We start from the raw sequence: 23,329 nt of genomic DNA on the forward strand, positions 1-23,329 counted from the left end.
TATTTCTGATCTTTCATTCAGTTTTTGTAAGGTCCCTTTATCCCTAAATATACTTTCAGAGATCCATCTATGTTCTCTCAGCTTCAGACCATGAGTCTCTCCCAGAACTGGCTCAATTTTCCTTTCTTTTTCTTTAAAATCATAAACTTAATAAGCACATTCCTTGGGAAAAGACCTTTGTTGAGCCAAAGGTGGTGGTGGTGGTGGTTTTTGACTTATTCAGAAAAATGGTAACTGTGTCAATAATGCTCCATAGGTTTGTGAATAAATGAATAAATAAGCCAGCATTCTTAGCCCAACTCAAAGTTCACAAAACATTATGCAAGTTTCGCAAAAACTTTCCATCTGGAAAGCTAATTTAAAAAGAAAAATATATAGAAGGCATTTAAACTATGTGTGCATCGAGTGACAGCCTTTGCACAATTATGCTTTGACACCAAATTTCTCCCTTGTTCCTGCAATATTGCCCCCATTTCATCCCTAGTCTATGAGTGAGACAGATTGAAGTTATCATTAGCTGCACTGTGGACAGTTTACAAGCAGGATCCTCATCCTTTCTCTAACATTGCCCAAGGACAGCCTGAAGGTGTGCCCTCATTATTTTGGAAACAAAGTCAGGTAAACAGTAGCAAGAGTGACTTGAGATGTGTTTTGGGAATGCAAGGAAGCAGAGGTCCTCTTCCTCCTCTCTAGTAATTAGCTAGGTTCCACCCCAGACCTTTCTCTCCCAACCTTTGCCCACTCCATTAGTGCTTTATTTTCTTAGTTCCCTTCTGAGCCCTCACCTTGCACCCCTCCTGTTGACATGAAGACTTTCAACTAGGCAGAGGACAGGAGAAAAGAGGGCTCCACTTTTCCATTAAAGATTGAAGAGGGGATATTTGTGCTGATTTGCTCATTTCCCTACATTGTATGGTAGGGTTAGTAAGAGACCAGGTCAGTGTCCAATTTCCTCCTCTATAGAGCCTAGCTAGTTGCACAACCATCACAGGGTCTTCCTTCCTCCTTTCTTAAGCTATTTCTGCCCTGGAGACTTTCCACATGTTTCTTTATTTCAAATGATTTTGACTATGGAAATGAAAAAAATGGGATGGGGGAGGAGGGACAGACCAACTAGTTTAAAGAAGACAGCCAAAGTCCTGAAATCACACTCACCCCAATCCTGCTCCAGAGTCCTTATAGGTAGAGGCTAATAGTCCTTGTATAGAGTTGGAGGCTAATAGTTCTTGCAGTTTAGAGGCTGCAGGACCCAATCATTTCCTTTCTCCTGAAATGCTAAGTGTATCTAGCTCAGGGTTGCTCAACCAGGGTTCTAGGAGAGGTCACTAGGGGTTCCCTGCTGACTTATTTAAAAAATTATTTCAGATTTGGGCAACTTCACATTAAAGAGGTACGTTTCATTCTTTATTCTTAGTTTAAGAACACTGTTAATGCATATCTACAAGCCTACACATGAAACAAATATCATAATTTTGTAATTTCTGGCCTATATTTGAGCCTGAATGTGCAGGGGTTCCCCGAGGCCTGAAAAATATTTCAAGGGTTCCTCCAGGGTCAAAAGGTTGAGAAAGGGTGATCTAGATACTGATTATACCTACCACTAAATACTGCATTCAACCAATTAATCTCTACCTTGAATTTTAAATTGCAGATCTTCTGGTCCCATTTCTGGATTTTTAAAAATTCCCTTCTTCTGCAACCCTACTTTTTATAGTAGCTTGCCTGATAAAGGACTCTTGAGAACTTGAAGGCTTACAGTCTCTTTTGTACCGTTTGGGCAGGTCCTAATAAAGATCTTGCCCAAAGAGTCAGGTTGACTGTAGTGGTTAAGGTATTAAGGACTAGATCAGTGAGACCTAATAATATCTCTCCTTTTATTAATATCTCTCAGTCAATAATATCTCAACCAAACCTAATCTATAGAGTTGTTGCTGTGCGGAAAAAAGGAGATAAGAGTGCTATTTATGCTTGAGCTTCTGGAGGAAAGGTTGGGTGAAATATCTAACAAAAATAAAATATGGATTACAGGGATTCAGTTTGAAGATATAATAGATTTCCAGTGACTCACATAAGTATCTTCCAGTCCTGATATTATCCAAGAATTGTCCAAAGACTAGGCAAGAGTGTGCTCTATTGAAATGGGAGTTTGGGAAAATAATACATCCTGCTATAGATTTCATCAGTCTGGAATAATTTGGCAAGAAGTATGAGCTGTCTTTCTTGTCACACCTCTGATTTAGAAGTGGCATGTTCTTAAACTGCTTTTTGAAATAGTTTTAATTGTGCCTGGGGCTACTGTAAAGCAGTACATGTTTTAGGGTGGTGTCAACAATATATAGTTCTTATTGATTAATATGCATTATATTGTGTGTTGCTTTAAGAAAGCCATCATCTTTAAAGGTGAATGCCAAATCTTGAAAACAGATCAAGGCTGACCGTTTTTTCCCTACATAAAGATATACAACATTGTACATAATAACTCAGATGTGGGCAGAATTTGTGGGTTATGTGTGTCTGTTTTCAATTATTATTATTTTCAGCCTGTGATTACTGTAGAGGGAGTAGTGTGGTGTTGATGCAGTAGCGTCTTAGAGATGGGTGGAGCTTAAATCTTTGGCCTTTTATTCTGTGTGGAATTTCAGGGGAATTTACACTATATTAGGGCATAATTCTTTTTTTTTAAGTCATCATAACATTAGTCAATTTGCTTCCAGGTTTTAGTACTATATTCCTAGGAACTCTGAAAATCACAGCAATCAGTTGGGTATGGGCATATAGTCTATGAACTATGGTGATCCACCCTCACAGAAACTGAATGGAAATATGCTTATAAGGGCAAAAATAGGGCTGTCAGAGCCTTCAAAGAGGGTCTCAGTTTTGAGAACTTTCTGGTCCCAGCACAAGAGTAGAAAACTTGGTGTCCTCCAGAAATTTTAGATTAGAAATACACAATCTCTTAACTTTGACCATGGAGTTAATAGGAATTGAAGACCAAGACTTCTGGAAGACACCAAATTGCCTAACCTTCCCAAACATGTTTATTTTGGGTTTGGGGCAAACCACAAGTGGAAGTATCCATTTAAAAAATGGTCACATAAATTCCTTCTTTGGTTTTCAGCACCTGCACAGCATATTATTCGAAAAAGTGATCCATGACAAAACATCATCAACAACAATAACAACAACCAAGTCCATATTTTCATTAGCTATTCTGAGGTTTATATAATTAGATTGCTACTTTTTTTTAACTTAGCAACTGTTGAGCTCATAGTAGAAGCAAGCCCACCCTAACTTAACTGCATTTCATAGATCAATGCTATAGACCTATGAAATTATTTCATATAGTCCGAGCACATGGCTAAGTCACCCAGAGAAGAAAACAGAATGTGGGGGTGCTCAAATCAGCTTGACTGCAACAATATTTGAGAAATCGGAGGTGATACTTGTGACCTGAGGATACTTCTCCACCTTTCAAAAATAAACATTTAATGTAATTTAGAAATCCTTGCATTTTAAACAGATTAAAGGAGCTTCCAACTGAATTACCACTTGACACTTTGCAGCTACTCCTTGCCCAGTACATAAGTAGCAATTTCTAGATATGGAAGAAAACATTTTTCCTAATTCAATGTTTTTCTGTTTGTTTTCTGCTAATAATGCATTACCTTCTGCAGCTAAATTGGCATCTCTGTTTCAGTAAACATACTTCATGCTATTGCAGGGTTCTGGTTTAATTTATTGAAGTGCACTGGCAACTGAGTCTACCATACATATAACAAGCTTCCCATTCATGCTGGGGTGTGCAGAAGAAGATTTAAACTGTTCTTAGCAGAGCTCAAGTCCTTGCTTCTGCATTTCAAAGGAAATGATAGTGTGGGGCGTGCATGTTTTTTCTCTAGCCAGAGGCAGGATGTGTACTTTGAAGTTAAGGATCTGGCTCAGGCCCATTTCTGCTTAGATGCTTATCCTTCATCTACTATATGCTAATGATGAGTGAAAAACCTTAATAAGAGGCAGAGGTGATGATCAGTGAAATTGACCAGAATTTATCAATCCCTTCTCTCAGTTATGAAAAGGACCTAATTCTGGGGTACATGAGGCAGGGATTTGGAGCCAAAGACCCAGGGACCCCCTCTGCAGAACAAGTGAGCAAATGCAGTAAGATCAGCTTTCCATACCTGAAATTAGTGAAGTAACTTGCATTGCAGTCTGAATAGGGGGTCCCTGTGAAGCTATACAATGCATCATTGTTTGAAATTGATGAGAGGAGACATTTGCCACAGTCATTTTCTTTACAAAATGTGATTCTACTGACAAAAATCTATATATATTTCATTTTTTCTGAGGACCTCAAGATGGCCAATGGTCAGGTCTCCCCTAATTTTATCCCCTGCAAAATAGATTGTGAATGACTGACCCAAAGTCACTCATTGAAATCTGTGCTCAAGTAGATTCCTAAACATGGGGCTTCCCATTTCAATAACAAAATGATGCTGTGCTACGTTGGATCCTGTGCAGCGACATGTTCTTTTTAAACATGTTTTCTCGAATAAGCAGTCAGAAAACCCATTCTGCACATGGGCCAAGGCTGCAGTGAGTCCTTTAAAACAAATTACTTTTGTTTACATGAAATGGTTAAAAAGGGAGTCACATAAACATACACCTTCTGGGTTGATCAACTAGCTTTCTCCATTTGAGCCTTCAAATGTTCTTTCCTGGCACAACAGTTACATTTCTGCTTGCAAACCAAATGGAAGGCTTTGCAATCAGACTCAGCTGAAGAGACAGCATGGTAGCAAAGAATTTCTTTATGTTTTTCTTTTACCCATTTGTCGGTACTGATATTACTTTACCTTACTTTATTTCATTTCATTTTATTTTATTCTGAGATGGAAAAACAAGTCTGGTTTCTGAATATGGGTAGTATGTATCTCCACATCATCTTTTGTTCCACTGACATCAGGGTTCTTGAGAGATTTATTTAGGGAATCAAACAAGCAGGGTCATTAACGCTGCTTTTTGTAAATTTAGCTTCTTCTCTAACTTCTGATCGCTGCGATAATGCAGCAGATGGCTCTGTTGTGTTCAGTTTGATTTGATTACATGTTAACTTCTCTGCATGTTCTCCAACGATGTACGTGAAAAGCAGCATAGAGCTGAGAGAAGAGAAGAGGTTCAACCTTGCCTGTAATCTATCTGATTGTTTCATCCACTGGAGTGTGAGACCTTCAGGAGCCACCAGATTCCTGAATAAATTGCTACTCTAACCTCTGAAGAATTTAGGTGTAACTGAACCAAGCTACCTTATACACAAGCTGCTATTTATGTAACTTCAATCTATGTAATGGGAGATACCAAGTAGCTGTATTAAGAAATTAGATTTGTCTGACTTTATCAACAATATAAGAAGCACGTAAGAAGCAAGTGAATGAAAAAGCAGTCTAGACCAGGTCAACTCTTAGTCTGCAGTTCCTTTTGTTTTTATTTGCTGTTTTAACTCTCATACATAAGACACCTAGAGTACCTCACTGATCGAGGTGGCACACAAGTTGATCAACAAACAACACCTCATTCCACTGGTTTTGCAAGAAGAAATGTCCTTGTCATTTTAGCAAATTGTGCTCTGGAGAGGACAAATGTGAAAAAACACAAATGCCAGTCAAGTGTTACTACTCCGACAGAAGACAATGCCCTTGTTATACATAACCTGATTCCAAAATTTCTAACCATAGCTTGTTGAACAAGCCATTGTGGCTTGCTTTGCATATAACTCTAATCAAATGATGGTAAGCCTAAAATAAAACCCACTATGGCTAAATATTATATGTGAACCAGGCCAATGATCTGTAGTATGTAAAACACTATACCTGTTAGGGTACAGTGTTTTGTGTGAACTGAAGTTTTTGGTATTTACCTATGGATTTCAAGGTACAGTATATTTACTGGCAGGATATTTGCATACATCTTTAGACCAGCCCAAGACATTTCCAGAAATGTGTAGTGACACCATGGTAGCTCCATCTTTCCATGTAAAGAAACCAATGAATTGGAAATTGAATCTTATTGGTAATGACCAACTATAGTCTACTAAATGTTCCTGAGGGCAGCAGACAACTGTAGGAGGTCAAAAGTGCCCACAGTTCTGTCATCGAAGATTTTACGGCTCTGCTTTGTCTTTCAGCATCTGCTGGCTAAGGTAGCTACTTCATGTTGCTTAATGGCTTATGGAACCTAGGGAGGTTAACCTATTTCAATTCATCACTGACATCCACATGTCTTGATGTTGAAAGTGGCTGTGATAGCATCAAGTTGAAACATATTTCTAGGTGGCTGAGAGGTGTTTCAGTGTTCAGCCCTCCTCGCAAGAAGACAATTGGAAACTGATATAATTTATCATATGACATTTGTTTGCAGATACTAGGGCTGTGCACATCCTGAAAATCATTTAGAGGAAGTGCTTTGGACTCCACATAAATGCAGACAATAAAGCAGACCATTTTTTTCAAGCTTCACAGAAGTCTGGGGGGGGGAAACATTGCTGTATTAAGAATTACATTAATTTTTATGAATGCATTCTTTAAAGCATTCAAATTCACCTAGTAAATGAAAAATGTTGGGCTGCTTGAGAGGGGCTGTGTGCACATAAGGTCCGAAGTACATACTGAAAATCATTTTCAAAACACGCACAGTCCTCACAGATTCACATCAAACTTCTAAGGGAACATTAGTTATCGTAGGTTTTCCAGGATACAGTAGTCAGTTCTGAGTCCTTTTCAGATGTTGCTTTATGACATCACAGATGAATATACTATATGTGCATGACTAACAGAATGAAAGATTTCTTCATCTGTCCCTGTGTCCTCTTGAACTATCTAAGTATACTTCCACAAAGCTGGCAGTTTCACTTCAAACTTTCAGAATCATACTTTCCCCATCGTGTGAGTGTCCTCACTGTCATTGCCAAGAAACTGACCAGTGCTCCCTCCAGCTCCCTCCAGCTGGTCAGTTGGAGGTGGAAAACTCAGCTTTCCAAATCTTGCCTCTCCCCCAATCCTACTTTCCATCCTTGTTGTTTGACAGTAAGGAAAAAACAGTGCGTTTTGGAGGACCAAAGCTACCACTCAGGTCCACCAGAGTATGGTAGCAAGGTGCAATGGCCTTGCCTTCAGGTGGGATGAGCTTGAAGTGGAGATGAAGTGAGAGTGTCTCCCATGGGAAATCTCTCCCTAGAGTTCCAAAGGAAGTGCTACAAAACTGTTTTCACAATGTTCTCTTTGAAGAAGCATCTAAGCCAGAGATCAAGTGACTTTGTTGCTGAAGACTTCCTTAAGAATGACAGTACTGTAAGGGCAGAAGAGCCCAGTTCCAGTCTAGGAGTAGTGCCCCCCATTCATATGGCAAAGGCCTTAATTTACCAGAATTTTACCAGTTATCAGAACTTGTCTGAGTGCTTAATGTTTAATATTAAGCATCAAGAATTATGGAGTTGGAAGAGATGTTTGTGGAGCTATATTGACCAACCTTCACGTCCTTAGATTTTAATGGTTAATTTCAGTTAATTCCTTTAATAATGAATTTCAGGGAGAGCGGTATTAACCAAGTTGAATTAAAATAAGGGCAAATGCAGAAAAGAACTCGCAGTAAACTAAAGGCCCTACCTAAACATGTCTTGATGCACATATTAGGCAGGTAAATATAATTCTTTAAAAAGGCCCATGACTTTTCAACCAGTACAGGCAGAAGCAGGAATGTAGGCTTGATTAAGAGAACTCCAGAAGCAATTGTACTGCAGCTTTCTATTACTTTTTGCATGACAGATGTGCACCTAGATTAAAGAAACATTTATGACCTGTTAGTTTTAATCATCACAATTTAAGTGAGAAAGTCAACCAACAGTGTAATTATTTTCCATGAAACAAATTAAATTGTAAAAATGTTTAATTTTGGCTAGATCACACACATGCACACACACTTATACTACCCTGTTTAGCCTGTTCATAGGGCAGATATTAACATAACGGATGCCTATACAATTCTGAAGACAAGTGTGGACATTCATATATGAGTTTGATTGACTATATAATTGTCTCTAGGGACCTCCCTTATGCCCAGGCCCTAGATGTTATGCCTAAGTTTGAGAGCAATCATTTCCCAATCCTCCTCCAGTTAAATGTCTTCACTCAAGAAACACATACTGAGGACTGCTACCAACCCTTTTTAATGCCAGCAGGAAGAACTTACTGCCGAGCCAAGTGAACCCCACACCTAAATCAAATGATAACTGAGCTACTGGCCTCAGATCACCTACAGTGCCTTCAGTCTTCCCTGACATCAGCTGAGTCTCCTGATGCACTCTTAGAAAACTATCACACCCTTACCTAAGAGCTCTACCAGCATCTAACCTGTAATAACTGTGCACCCTTGAGGCAACAACACTACCACTCCAAGCCATGGTTTGACATGTGATAATACCAAAAAAGCTCTTGCTACCACTTACCAGGCTTATGTATCCAATACTACACAGCTGCACTGGACCTCCTCCAGCAGAAGAGACACTACAAGCAACTGCTGGCACGTAAGAAAAAGGAAGCCGTGAAAAACAACTGGACACGATTAATTCAGGCAGTCAAATCCAATGATTCAGCCTCATTTTGGCATATCACATCAAGTTCCTAAAGCAATGGTCCATCCATAGTAGACTGTCACATCTCCCCAAGGATCAGGAGGCATACTTTCAGGAACTCTACACAGACACCTCTGTTTTTATATATATTGTTGTTTATTTGTTTAGTCTCTTCCAACTCTTTGTGACTTCATGGACCAGCCCACGCCAGAGCTTCCTGTCGGTTGTCAACACCCCCAGCTCCCCCAGGGACAAGTCTGTCACCTCTAGAATATCATCCATCCACCTTGCCCTTGGTTGGCCCCTCTTCCTTTTGCCCTCCACTCTCCCTAGCATCAGCATCTTCTCCAGGGTGTCCTGTCTTCTCATTATGTGGCCAAAGTATTTCAGTTTTGCCTTGAATATCATTCCCTCAAGTGAGCAGTCTGGCTTTATTTCCTGGAGGATGGACTGGTTTGATCTTCTTGCAGTCCAAGGCACTCTCAGCATTTTCCTCCAACACCACAGTTCAAAAGCATCGATCTTCCTTCGCTCAGCCTTCCTTATGGTCCAGCTCTCGCAGCCATATGTTACTACGGGGAACACCATTGCTTTAACTATGCAGACCTTTGTTGTCAGTGTGATGTCTCTGCTCTTAACTATTTTATCGAGATTTGTCATTGCTCTTCTCCCAAGGATTAAGCGTCTTCTGATTTCATGACTGCAGTCAGCATCCGCAATAATCTTCGCACCTAGAAATACAAAGTCTTTCACTGCTTCTACATTTTCTCCCTCTATTTGCCAGTTATCAATCAAGCTGGTTGCCATAATCTTGGTTTTTTTGAGGTTTAGCTGCAAGCCAGCTTTTGCACTTTCTTCTTTCACCTTCATCATAAGGCTCCTCAGTTCCTCTTCACTTTCAGCCATCAAAGTGGTATCATCTGCATATCTGAGATTGTTAATGTTTCTTCCAGAGATTTTAACTCCAGCCTTGGATTCATCAAGCCCAGCATGTTGCAAGATGTGTTCTGCATACAAGTTGAATAGGTAGGGTGAGAGTATACAGCCCTGCTGTACTCCTTTCCCAATCTTAAACCAGTCCGTTGTTCCGTGGTCTGTTCTTACTGTTGCTACTTGGTCATTATACAGATTCTTCAGGAGGCATACAAGATGACTTGGTATCCCCATACCACTAAGAACTTGCCACAATTTGTTATGGTCCACACAGTCAAAGGCTTTAGAATAGTCAATAAAACAGAAATAGATGTTTTTCTGAAACTCCCTGGCTTTTTCCATTATCCAGCGGATATTGGCAATTTGGTCCCTAGTTCCTCTGCTTTTTCTAAACCCAGCTTGTACATCTGGCAATTCTCGCTCTATGGATTGCTGAAGTCTACCTTGCAGGATCTTGAGCATTACCTTACTGGCATGTGAAATGAGTGCCACTGTTCGATAGTTTGAACATTCTTGAGTGTTTCCCTTTTTTGGTATGGGGATATAAGTTGCTTTTTTCCAGTCTGATGGCCATTCTTGTGTTTTCCAAATTTGCTGGCATATAGCATGCATTACCTTGACAGCATCATCTTGCAAGATTTTGAACAGTTCAGCTGGGATGCCGTCGTCTCCTGCTGCCTTGTTATTAGCAATGCTTCTTAAGGCCCATTCAACCTCACTCTTCAGGATGTCTGGCTCTAGCTCACTGACCACACCGTCAAAGCTATCCCCAATACTGTTATCCTTCCTATACAGGTCTTCCATATATTCTTGCCACCTTTTCTTGATCTCTTCTTCTTCTGTTAGGTCCTTGCCATCTTTGTTTTTGATCATACCCATTTTTGCCTGGAATTTACCTCCAATGTTTCTAATTTTCTGGAAGAGGTCTCTTGTCCTTCCTATTCTATTGTCTTCTTCCACTTCCACTCATTGCTGGGGGTCTCATCTTCCGATGGTATACCGACATAATCTGATCTGATTATATGAGTTTGGGATTGGAACTCACTGGATCACGCTGGATCATGGGCCTTCAGGTCTAATTCTATGTAGCTATTCAAATTTGTTTACCTTGCTTTTATTTTGTCACAAAGCCCGTTTATAATTCAGAGAGGAAAAAGTTAATTTTAATACTTAAAAGAACAAAAAATGAAATTAAGAGGTGATGCTCTTTTTGCCAAAACACAGAATGGCTTCTTCCTAGGTGCACCCAAGGGAACTACACTCATTAATTCTTGGAATCAAGCCACAGGAGTTGGCTTACTGCAAAGCTGAATAATGTTCCTGTAGATAACAACTCCAGAAATTCCGTTCATAGGAGTGACGAAATACCTTGCCATTGTGGAAATGGAATGTGAGGAAGATAAGAAGAGTTCCATAATTCATGAGGCCACGTGCTAAGATTCGGTTTGGAAACCTCTCAATCCAAATGGCAGCTGTATCCAAAGATATTTTTTCCTGTGTAGAAGAAAGGGGGTCTTAATTGTTTTTAACTTGTGCAAGGAAGATATCCCTTCTAATTTCTTTTTCAGCTGTGGATGCTTCCAGGCAGAAGGCCCAATGCAGCTTTCTTCTGATAAGTTGAGGGTGGAGGGAGGAGGAAAAAGCACTGGAATCTCAGGAAAATTACAAATGAAATGTAACATTGCCTTTGATAAAGCAGCAATCAGTGCAATTCTGCAGATCATCCAACATAGCCAATAAAGCCACAGGCTAGTAGATTATGTTCTGTTAGCACTGTCAGGATTAAAAAATGAATTGGTGGAAACTGAAGTTGTATTCTTAATGAATATTTAGACAGAAGCAGGAAAAATAATTCAAATCAGATCTGCTCACAGTTGATAAACTTATTAGTCTTTGATGGTCTAGAAAACTAACAGTAAAATCTTACATGTACAACTCAGTTACAGATCAAATTTATTCAAGAATGCATAGCATAATAATCTCATTTAACGTGGGCTCATATATTAGCAAATATACAGCTAGAACATCATCTCTGATCATACTCCAATTGTCTGAGAACTTTATAATTCAATATTCCCACTTTCCTTCATTTTGACTTACAACAAAGATAGTACTGCTAAGGAAATACAAAATTACTTCCAAATAAATAATCAAGCTGAATTTGAACTTTTTTGTTTGTTTGTATCCCATGTTTTAGGAATATAATTCAACATCACATTTAGATCTTTAACGATAATTTTTTCTCAAAATGTTAACATATGTATTGATTTGAAGACAAAACAAAGCTATAATAGAACCTAATAATAATAATAATAAATTAAATTTATATGCCACCTGACTCCCAGTGACTCTTGTGAGTTAATGATCCTTCAAGTGTGTTATATTGCCAACATAAAAAATCTAATCTCCATCGCTTTCTGAACATTCTTTGAACAGTCCAATACACATATTTTCTAATGAATTCATTTCATTTTTAAATCATAGGAAGTATATCTCACAATTTTTAATACCTAGAGCCATTGATTCTCCAGAAGTGGATATTCCTATTCTTCTTCCCATAGTTCTGATATATAACTGATACTAACTTTCATTTCATATTTTAAAAACTTATAAAATTTAACTTGGTTCGATTCAAGTCTGCATCTCTTAAAGAAACTAGAATTGCAGGTGCCTCTGAAACCGCTAAAGCATCTGGGCCATACTGTTTAGTTAATACATGTTTCAGATGTATTACAAGTCAAACTCAAATGCAATCTCTCAAAATCTTTAAAACAACTGTTAAAAAACAACTGATTTAAAATATTAATCCCTTGTTTAGTCCAAGCATTCCAACAAAACATCTTCCCTGGTATTTTCAAATGTGAGTCATATTACAGCATCACTTTCTGATGTGAATCAGGATCAAATATAACAGTTTACCTGTTAATAACCAAATGTGTCTGGCAGCTTTCAAAGCAGGAAATGAAGAACTTGATTTAATATATTTGGACCCTAAAATCTGCCAAGATTTCCAAAATTGTTATATACTTGCTGTCCAAATGGGGCAGACAGTAATCATAATAAAATTCTATCTGTCTGTCTGTCTGTCTATCAATCATCATCATCATAATCTTTTAGGGACTTTAGCTTGCCATAGATATTTTCTCAGTAACTTAGCTATCTGTGTGAAGTATCTAATAGAAATTACCATTGGAATACCTCTTAAAATGTACATTAATCTCAATATAATAGTTATTTTTATAACAATCTTACTTCATTGTTATTACTACAATAATTGATTTTAAAAATCAGGTCCCATTAACTAAGCAGCTTTGACCAATTTTCCCATATCAACCACTCTGTGAAAGAAACTTATGTTGAGAGATACTGTCATGGCTAAGGGTAAACTTGAACCTTGGTTTCTCAGGTCCTAATCCAATACCTCGGTTACTATAGCATACTGGAAGATGTCATCCTTGTGATATGTATAGATTCTGCAGCACACAGCTCTGAACCTAATCCACAGTCATTGACCCCAAAATAGCCCTGTTGCTGCCAAGTGGAGGAACTGTGGGCTTAAGGGCAGCTGAACACCAGATTGCAATATTAGTCCTTCTAGGAGGAATAACATCCATGGAAGCCAGAATCAACAGGAGCACCAGCTGAGCCTGGAAGAGGCCAGCTGCTGGGAACTTTATAAAGTAGTATGAAAAGTAAATACAGTTGCCAAAGATGTTTGTTTCATCTTATTTTGTGCTCTGAGCCTTTGACTTTGAATTGCTTGCCTGAACATTCTGTCCTTTGATCACATTTTTACCTTAACTCTTCTTAGATATGGTACTGAGTTTCTTGACTGTAGGCTCATAAATTGGCTTTGAATAGCCCTTTGGAACTAACATCTTTCTAGGAGTGATGTACTAGCCCTTGATGGCCTTCTGGCTATTCTCCGTATTGCTCACAATGCCTCTAAGAGACAGAAACAAAACAAACTATGTATTAGTCCTAGACTAAATAAGCACCCCCAACAGATGACATCATGTAGACCTGCTTTACTGTTAAATCAAAATTTTAAAATGTTCATTGTATTATTGTATTGGTAAATAGGCTACACAAGAATGTACTGTAAGTAATTATATCTTCACTGAACCGTCTGGATTTCTCCCATATAGTAAATTCAGTAAAAGAGTAGTTGTCATGTTCACCGTTCCAATGTTGCTGATACATCGTAACGTTTCGCATGTCATTTGGCTGATGCGTGTTTCGTCTGGGAGGGGAGGCGGATTCCATCTCGTGGGATTGTTATATGTTAGTAGCTGGATTGGAATGTGTTTGGGTTATCTCGTGTGTTCAAGGTTCCTTTCCCAGGACATCAGCAGAAACGGTTACCAGCACCTGGGGGGGGGGGGAGTTTGCAACGGCAAGGCGAGGGGAGGGATTACGTTTGAGGCGAGGGTTTTTAGTTTGTATTTGGCGTGCTTTTGCTCATGCTCAGCTTTCTCTGTATTTGCACACTATTCTTTAATAAATCAGATATCATTAAGTTCCTGCTTGTGAGTCTGAGTCTATTAAGGTAGGCAATCATTACAGTAGTGTACTGTAATGCAGTTCTACTAATTTCATTAACATTCTACTAGCTCTGCTGTCTTTGAACATCATCACAGCCTTTGATGGTGGAATACAGTACAATTTTTAAGAGGTTATTTCTATGAAATGTGATTTAGACATAGTTTTATTGTTGAGATCAATCATTTATATTTACCAGCACAAACAGAAATCAGCCTCAATGAAGTGGATACAGAATTGCTGCAATAAAAGGGGCTACCAAATAAGAAGCCCTACAAATTGTACTCCTATTCTATTTAGTTTTATTGTAGAAATATTGGCAGATAATATTAGGAAGAATGTCAATAAATTTGTTTCTGGATGATATGCCTATTTTTCTTCAAAACCTTTATAGGAATATCAACTGGATTTTAATAAATTTAATACAGTATGAAGAACAAAAATATAATCGGATCAATCATCTGGTATGTTAATCAACATGATAGAGTTACAAAAACAACTTCAAGAATCCATTACTTCATATTAGCCCAGGTGCATTCAGATGTTTAGATATAATTATTATAAAACATTGGCTTCAACTAAAGAAACATAATTATGGGCTTCTCTTGCAAAAGATCAAAACATAATTTAAGTCATGGCACAGGGCTTGATAGAATAGCAACAATTAAAATATGACTCATCTTTCTAAACTTGTATTCCTGTTTCACATACTATCCCTTGCCTATTACTTGGATTTGTACATGGCAAACATTTGTCTGTCTTTATATATTATTTTTTTAAAGATTAAGTTCAAGTGAATCATACTATATATGCAAAAGTGATGAAGGTTCAGGTATACCGAATATGAAACATTATTTTGATGATTTTCAGTTAAAACAGGTTATATTATTCAAAATTCAAAGGGTACAAGTTAAGTTAGCACTAGATACTCACCTGGTAGGTCAATATCATTCCTTCTTGACATTCAAAATTAATTAACTATTATCACAAATCCACATTTAAATCTTACCTTAGATATTTGGAAAAGCTGGAAAGAAATTCAACCTCCTGATCTTTCTTTTCTTCTCTCTTTCTTTGATCACTCAGATTTTAAGCTGATAAATGTGATCAGTTCAATGAAATGAGAAGATAGACGACTTTATAGGCTAGAGACCTGGTTATTGATGGGAAAGCTATTTCTACTGACTATGTTGGTCAAAACTTTCAGTCTGAAGACAATATTGGAACATTATCTATATCTAGATCATTTGAAATCAAAGGAACCCCTTCAGCATTAAATAAAACTCTTACCTTTAACCTTGTTAAAGACAAAGGTTTCTTGAAAGTCTTTTAAAAGAATCAGAAATAAACTTTTCCCTTCCTACTTTTGTTATTGTAATTGATTGTTCTTGCAGATGACCTATCCCAGGACTTGAAGGGAAGTGGTGCACTTCTCCCCATCCTGCTACTTCTATCAGGGGCATTTGATGCCACTGGCCATGGTATGGTTTGGACTGTCTGCCAGGACTGAGGATTGGAGGCACTGTGATGCAGTGCTTCTGCTTCTTCCTGAAAGATGGTTCTAAATGGTGTTTCTGGGAGAGGAGAAGGCACATCTTTGAGTATCCACACTGGGTGCTCCAGGAGTCCTCCCTTTCCCCCAACCTTTTTAACATGTGAAACCACTGAGAAAGGCCACGCATCTGTTTGGGGGGTAGTGTCGTCATGTTGGCAAGTGCTGGAAAGCGTTTGGCCGGAGAGATCAGGAAAAAAAAAAAACACCAGGCATTTCTACAAAAATAAGTGTATTTAAACAAAGCATAGAACATAAAACAGTTTCTTTATCCAGAGCCCTGGATAGGCAAAGTCCTTAAATACCAAGGATCATTTTAAAAACTCATACGTGCACGCACACATGCACTGAGCAAAAGGAGCTGCTGAGCTGGGCTGAAAGAAAGGCTGCAAACAGAAACTGAAATTTCTGGTGGCAAGTCCAGGCAAGTTCCCCCAGGCAATGGGGGTAATTTCCAGGCAGAAAAAAATATATATACCAACACATCAATATGCTGATGATAGTCAATTTTATATCTCAACCTGTCAGTCAGACGAGATAGACCAGATCAGGAAACTGACTCCATAGGAAGACTAGAACTACACTTTATTGAGAGGCTGCAGTAACAGAATCTTACAAGTCTGATTGTGCTTTTCCTCCCCTCCCTCTTACCCCAGTGAGTCAGGAAGGAATCAGACTGAGTTTTTTCCTAATGCTATTTCCCTCCCCAGGACAGTATTCCTTAATACTTCTGTCCTTGTTTACGTCAGGGTTTCTGAATATGTGCTTCAAGACCATCTCCCTGGCTCTCTGCACCACCCCAGACAATGCAGTGAAAATCCTAGCCTGTTCTCTGAAGGCTGTTAAGGGACTGGATAAAGTGAAACAGACTGAGATTAAATCTCAGAAAGATGGAGCTACTGTTATTACGGATATCTTCTGGTTCTATGGATATTCCACCTATTGTTCTGGATGAGTTGTCCTGCCCCTGAAAGAGCTTATGCACAATCTGGGCTTTTTCCTGGACTCACTTTGGAACAGCTTGCTCCCCAAAGTCAGATTTGCTCCCAACCTTTTACTGTCTTGGAACCCAGGGTATCAATTCCAGTAATCTGACATTCTACAAGTTATTTTGCCAAGAAAAGTATTAGAACCAGAGAGACCAAAAGACAGCTTCAAAGGAAAGCAGAGCTTCCAGCTTCTCTTCCCCACCTATTGTACAGTCAGTCCAAACCACAAACCTGTAAAAAAAAAAATATTGTTGCATTAATCAAAGAAGAAGTACTTTCAGTTGCTCTAGAGAGTCTGATGGGAAAGGACTGGGTTAATGGGAAATCACAGGATTATAAGATTCCCAGCCTCAGGGAGACAGAAAGAGTATCATATACAAGACAAAACAATTGTTCAGCTGACTTAAATCAAGGGAGTACAGCCTGAGACATTCATGTGAACTCTGAAATTCCCAAGAGTCACCTGCCTTCTTCATGCTAAAATTGAATTGAGTACCACTAGGAGCTTCTCTTTTCCCCATTTTATCTTGCTCATCTTTGCTCTTATACTGCTGGCTATGGAGAAGATGTAACTTCTCAGTCCTCCTGAGGGAAAGTCAGCCACCTCTTCTCCTGTCCTGGAGAAAATTAAGGCTAGAAAAAAGACATACGGGGAGACTCCTTGTTGGTTGTCCCTAATCAAAACAGGCTGCAAGAGCAGTCCATATTTAACCAAAATACAAAATTGGGGATAAAGTAAATTGTGAAAGTGACTCGTAAGTTCAGCAGAGGGGCCGACTGTTGCCACTATCCTAAGCATCATCTTTGTCTAGCTGGTGCCATGTAGATCTATGAGTGATTGCATTATATGTAAAGACTCTCTTTATAATACTCTGTTTAGCAACTTCTCAACACCCTTGGGATTTTTTTTAGCTATACTATACAAATTCTGCAAGGAAATATGATTCTTTGGGCTTAAATGCAGGACATTCAAGATCACATAGGTATACTAGCCACCTCATCTGTCTGTTGAAAAATTTATATGAGTAGGAAGCAACAGAAACAAACATAAAGCAATTAAATGGTTCACAATTGGGAAAAGAGTGTGCCAAAGTTGCATAGTTTATTTACATGCAGAACATATCATGAGAAACACTGGAATAAAAGAAATAGAAATTGGAATCAAAATTGCTGGGAGAAACATCAACAATCTCAGATATGCTGATGATGCAAATGTTGATGGTTGGAAGCAAGGAAAACTTAAGGAATCTCTTGTGGAAGATGAAAGAAGAGAGTGCAAAAGCCAATCAATATTCCAAGCAACCCAAACAAACCTAAGATTATGACAATAGATAATACCAAACCAAAATAAATAGGTCAGAGAGGAAACTGAAGTAATCACATACTGTATCATCCTAGCCTCAACATTTTTCAGTCATGATGATGTATCCATGAAATAAAAAGATATCTGCTACTTGACAGAAAGACTAGGATAAGTCCAGACAAAATATTAAAATGCAGAGTCACCACACTGACAACAAAGCTATATACACGTAGTCCTTGATTTACACTGGCAATTGGGACCAGAATTTCTGTCGCTTAGCAATGCGGCTGTAAATTAAAGCAAATTGGGCAGCCCTCTGATGTGAGAATTTCAGTTTAGTTTTCTTTTTCTTAATTCTGCAGTGCTAAAATTTTTCACATGCCATGCAGCTGTCTCCTTGAGGATTGGTCTTCCACAACAAGACAAATACAGTACTGTAAGTCAGTAACTGCTGACTTAGATTCTCGTCAGTGGTATTTTTATTTAACAAGAACCCAGTTCAGCCTGCTTTAATTTTGACTGTTGCTGAGAGTTATTGCTACTGCAGGCTTCCTTCTATCACGCCTGGAGCCAACATTCATTTGCTTTCAATGTTACAAAGGGGATGAAAGCAGAGCAGATCTGTACTGGATCAATGCCCTAGTTTGGCAATAGTTTTGCCTCAGTAAACTTGGATTTTGTTCATTTAGGTTATTATAAAAGGAATTCCTAGCATTTTCATCCCCACCTTTTCGGACAAATATTGTTTTCCAAGTGACTCACATTGACGAGAAACATAAAAATGAGAGACAGGCCCTGCCCTCGGGCTTATAAATGAAAAGGGCAAAACTCACAGGGAGGGAAGAGGGAGGGGAGGGAAATCAATCTGACAGTGCCAGAAAACAAAATGAAGAGATGTAAACAAACTTTTATACAAAATTGGGGACAGGCTGATCTTTTTCTTGCTCTGTCTTGTTTGAATAGCAATGCAAGAAGACATGGACCTGCTCATCCTTTTTTCTCTTTGCTTAGGGCTGCCTATTTTCTTTCGTCTCCATGTCTCATTTTTGCAAAGTTGTCAAGTTTGTTTTTTAATGCCTTTTTCATTTTTGGGAAATGATCACCTTCATTTTCTTGACCATGGGAATTTTTTTTAAAGTCTGCTTTAAAATTTGTATGGATTTTGGAAGACAGTTGGTATGGATTGGTATAGTTTTCACCCACACTTTTCAGACCTATAGCTGTGTTTGCAGTTTTACCTAAAATATGTATTTTTGCAAAGAACTTTGCCTAACAGAATGCATTTCAGTATATTATTTTAATGAATATATTTATTATTTTATTATTACTCATGCAGTAATATACTGAAGTGGTTTACCATGAAAATAAAAATGCTTAAAACTGAATAATAGAATGGCATAAATTAAAACAGTGAAGAAACCTGTTCCTCTAAAAAGTAGGGAGAAAGCAAAAAGCAGAAGAAAACCTTTCATAATATCCACAGAGGGAAGGCCTGGGTGTAGAGAGAGATCTTCGAAAAATGCCCCAAAGAGGTAAAAATGAATGATTTTCTAAGGGGAGAGCAGAATGCAGGCACCACCACAAAGACGGCCTACTGTGAGTATCCCCCAGATGACATTCGGTCAACCTTGGCAGATGTGGGACGACCTTCTCTGATAATACTGATCAGCAGGATTGTAATGGAGAAGCAAGTCAGGCAGACTTTTCACAGGCTTTCAGAAGCAGAACCTTCAAATGAAATATATGCACATTTACACAGTTTTTTTCTTGATATAATATTTTGAATGGCCGGATAACATTGCAAAATCCAAAAATTTTGGTGGTTTTGAACGGTAACTTTCAGTTCATGGATGTTCATTGCCTGAAAAATGCAAAATCAGACCAGCATGCATCCAACTGAGAACTAAACACATTTCTCCCCCTATCACTAGTCAGTACAGGACACAAGATTCATCTCTTCCTCACCTTGACTTTTCCTCCAAGTGCCACAGAGTATACCACTCACAACAGAAGAAGAGACTCACAGGCAAAGTTAAAGGTTATTCCTCCTCTTAGAGTGGCCCCTTCTTCCCTGATTTCTCTCTCTGGATGGCTCATATCCATCCTCCAACTGCACTGGTCAAAGACTGAACACTGCAACAGCAGAGGGCCACTGAGCCACTCCTTCCCACAATAAAGAAGACAAGCTAAGCAATTTTGTGGAGACCAAAGATGCTCCTGCATGAAACTCCTACTTCCTCCTCATGCTTCTTTGCCCTCTTCGATTGGGTGCCATGAAGACTGAGCTAACTAATCCCATTCCCCACCGCTCAGAAGGTCAAGGAGGTGGCTATGATTTGGTCATCCAGCAAGAGATGACACAGGCACAAGCAGCAATCTCCTCCTCCAACTCTAGGGGGCACTAGTCCTAGACCTCCTTGCCAAAATACCCAGAGAGGGTCAGCACAAGAGAGAAAAGAACAGGCCTTAGCTACTGCCTTTCCATATCTTTTTGTTTGTCAAATCTAATTTATATTTTGATTTCTATTCAGGAGCTCACTGTACTATAGATAGGGCTCCCTCCTCTGATGTTATCCCCACAAGAACAACCCTGAAAGGTAATTGTAGTGATTTTTATTTAGTGTGCACTTATATCTAAGCACAGTATAGGTAAATGAAAAAGTAATACAATATAAACAAGTATCAGCAATAAAACAATATAATAATCAATGTATTTCCTAATACAGGATACTGTTCTATAGAAGCCATTTACTAATACCAGAACAACCTTAATATAAATTTGTAGTAATTAATGACAAAGAAGGAAGGTTGGACAAAAGGATAGTAACCAATCCAAAATCAACCAGTGTCAGCCCTTCAGGGTAGACCAGATTAAGCAACTAATGCCATATTGGATTTTATTTATTGTAACAGCTACAGTAACAGAACCTTGCAAGTCTGAATGTGCTTCTACCTCCCTCACTTTATTTTTGTGTGAACTAGGGAGGGGCTTGTCCGAGACATTTTCTCAAGTTATTTTCTTGGCCCTGGCTCAAGCCCCCATTATCTGACTGTTGCCTGGGGAACGGTTCTTCCTCCTGTCCTTCAAGGCCATTCCCTGTGTCCTTTACATCCAGTGAACATCCATGGCTGCATGGAGACTTGAATCTGGATCTCCATGATTCTAGTCCAGCACACTAACTGCTATACCCTACTGGGTCTTGCTTGCTTGCTTCCTGGATCTTCCCCCTGAAGTGGCAGAATTCAAAGCAGGTGTTTCTGAGCAGAGAATCCAGGTTTCCTGGTGGGTGCATTTTTTCCTCTCCAGCTTCTGTGCAGGACAGGAGAAAGGATGAAAGACTGCTGTGTTCTGGTTTATTCCTTCTCCTTACCAAAGAGTTGCTTTAATTTCCAAATAAGTATGGGAATATTTAGCAACCAGGCACCCTTATTCAGATGCATGTTTGAATCTTCAGATACATTTATAATTAAGTCTTCCTTTCTGAAGAAGCACTAGGGGAACTAGGCTGTCTGTTCACTGGGGTGGACTTACGTAAAGTGCTAATTCAAAGGCTCTTACTCTGTGTATTTTTGTTTCTGTTTATAACAGTTGTTCCCTATTCATTCCCCCTTTTTTCCAACCACTAAGGAAAACGACAGTAATTGTGGGATAAGGTCAGAATGATGGGAAAAATCAATGCCAGATCAATTGTTTGGGAATAAGTTACTCCTCAAGCATGCAAACTCCTGTGTGGAATTTGGTAGAGTTTGACTGTTCATTCTGAAATAAAGACACTTCACAACGCTAGGTGGTGTTAGTAACCAATGACATATGGAAGCTCTTCCTGCCCACGTTTGCCCAATTTAAAGCACTGAAGAAATCAAGGTTGGCTTGCCCTGACAGGGATGCTGTAGGCAGATACAGTAGTGCTGTGTTAGAATGTACCATCTCTGCTGTCTTGCTTGCCTCAGTACAGCAGAAAGCTGGGTGGAAGGCTGTTCTTTCTGTCAGGAACTGGATGGGTGGAGAAGCTTCGCTACAGGAAGATTGACGAGTTGTTTGATGCTAGATGGGAAGTCTGGAGCACAAGAACTTGACATCATTAAAAAATGGCATAGATGAAGTTGAATGATGTGATTGACTAAATGAACCTGAGAAACTCCTGTCAGGTTGCTAGCTGGGATCAGGGTTGGGGAGGGAGGAGAGGAGAGGAAAGAAGAGACAAATCTGGCCGATTTCAGGCCCTTCACCCACAGAAATCAGCAGGTGGAACTTCTTGTAAACACCCCCATTTGCTAAATAAACTGTTTGTACAGCTAAAAAGTCCTGGGGACTACATGGTCACACATGCAGTTTTCTTGGATACAATAGAGAAGTGTCTTCCCAGCCTAGCCCATGGTCCTGGGATTTTCTGGAGCCTCAAGTACGAAGCAGGTCCAATTGGCTTCAGGAGGGGGCGCGGGGGCAGGAATCTGCCAAGGTTGGCTAGGTCTCTAAAACGCCCAGTTCCAACACTAGTAAATGCCACACAAACACACTCTCATAGCAAAAATGAATCTCTGTGTATTAGCTTCAACCTCTCAACTTCTTCTTCAGCTATTGGCATCCAAGGTTTGCCTGCCTACATTATCTGCCAAAGCAGCAAGTGTGGGCGGAAGGATAAATAATGGCTGTTCAACTTTCTTGGCTTTCTATGGCCATCCCAGACTATGAATCCCTAAGCCTCTGTCTTACCCTTGCATTTCCTTCAGAGTAATGAAAAATGGCCACCACTCCACACAGTAATTTTCCAACAGATTTTCTAAAGGTGTAGAAGTCAAATGGAACTTGGTCTGTGGGGAGTCAGGCTCAAGGGATAAAAGAAACAACATGGTTTTTAGGAGAGTAATGCTGCCACCTTGTGGTATCATTGCAAGCCTGAAAAAAGTGTGGGAGAAAATCAAACAATCCTTCAAACTTATTGATGAACTGTTTTCCTGAACTTTGCATTTGGGCCAGACTAAGATTTATAAACATTCAAACTCAAACCTCAGTACTATGTCATATATATCCTGTTGTGACAGCTTAAAATGGAAATATTTGATATACTTTCTATACTTTCTGAATAATTTCATGTTATTGGACACATACTGTATATCACCGCCATTTGGCAGCCTCTGTACAGGCCATACTTGCTGATTTGAAAAAGCTCCACAAAACATATTCCTTTTAGATTAATGAAGGTGCCAGAAGCCAGGGAATCTGCAAGCCATTGAAGATCTCATTGTACAGTGAAAGACAGAACACTCCCATTCACTCATTGACCTCCTCTGGACTCAATCAATGGAAGAATCCACAGTCCATCCCCAAAAGCATCACTGGAAATTTCCTTTCCTATGGATAAGAAAATATTGCAACCAATTTCTTT

The sequence above is a fragment of the Candoia aspera genome, chromosome 1 (genome assembly GCF_035149785.1).
Source record: "Candoia aspera isolate rCanAsp1 chromosome 1, rCanAsp1.hap2, whole genome shotgun sequence".
Taxonomy (NCBI): Eukaryota; Metazoa; Chordata; class Lepidosauria; order Squamata; family Boidae; genus Candoia; species Candoia aspera.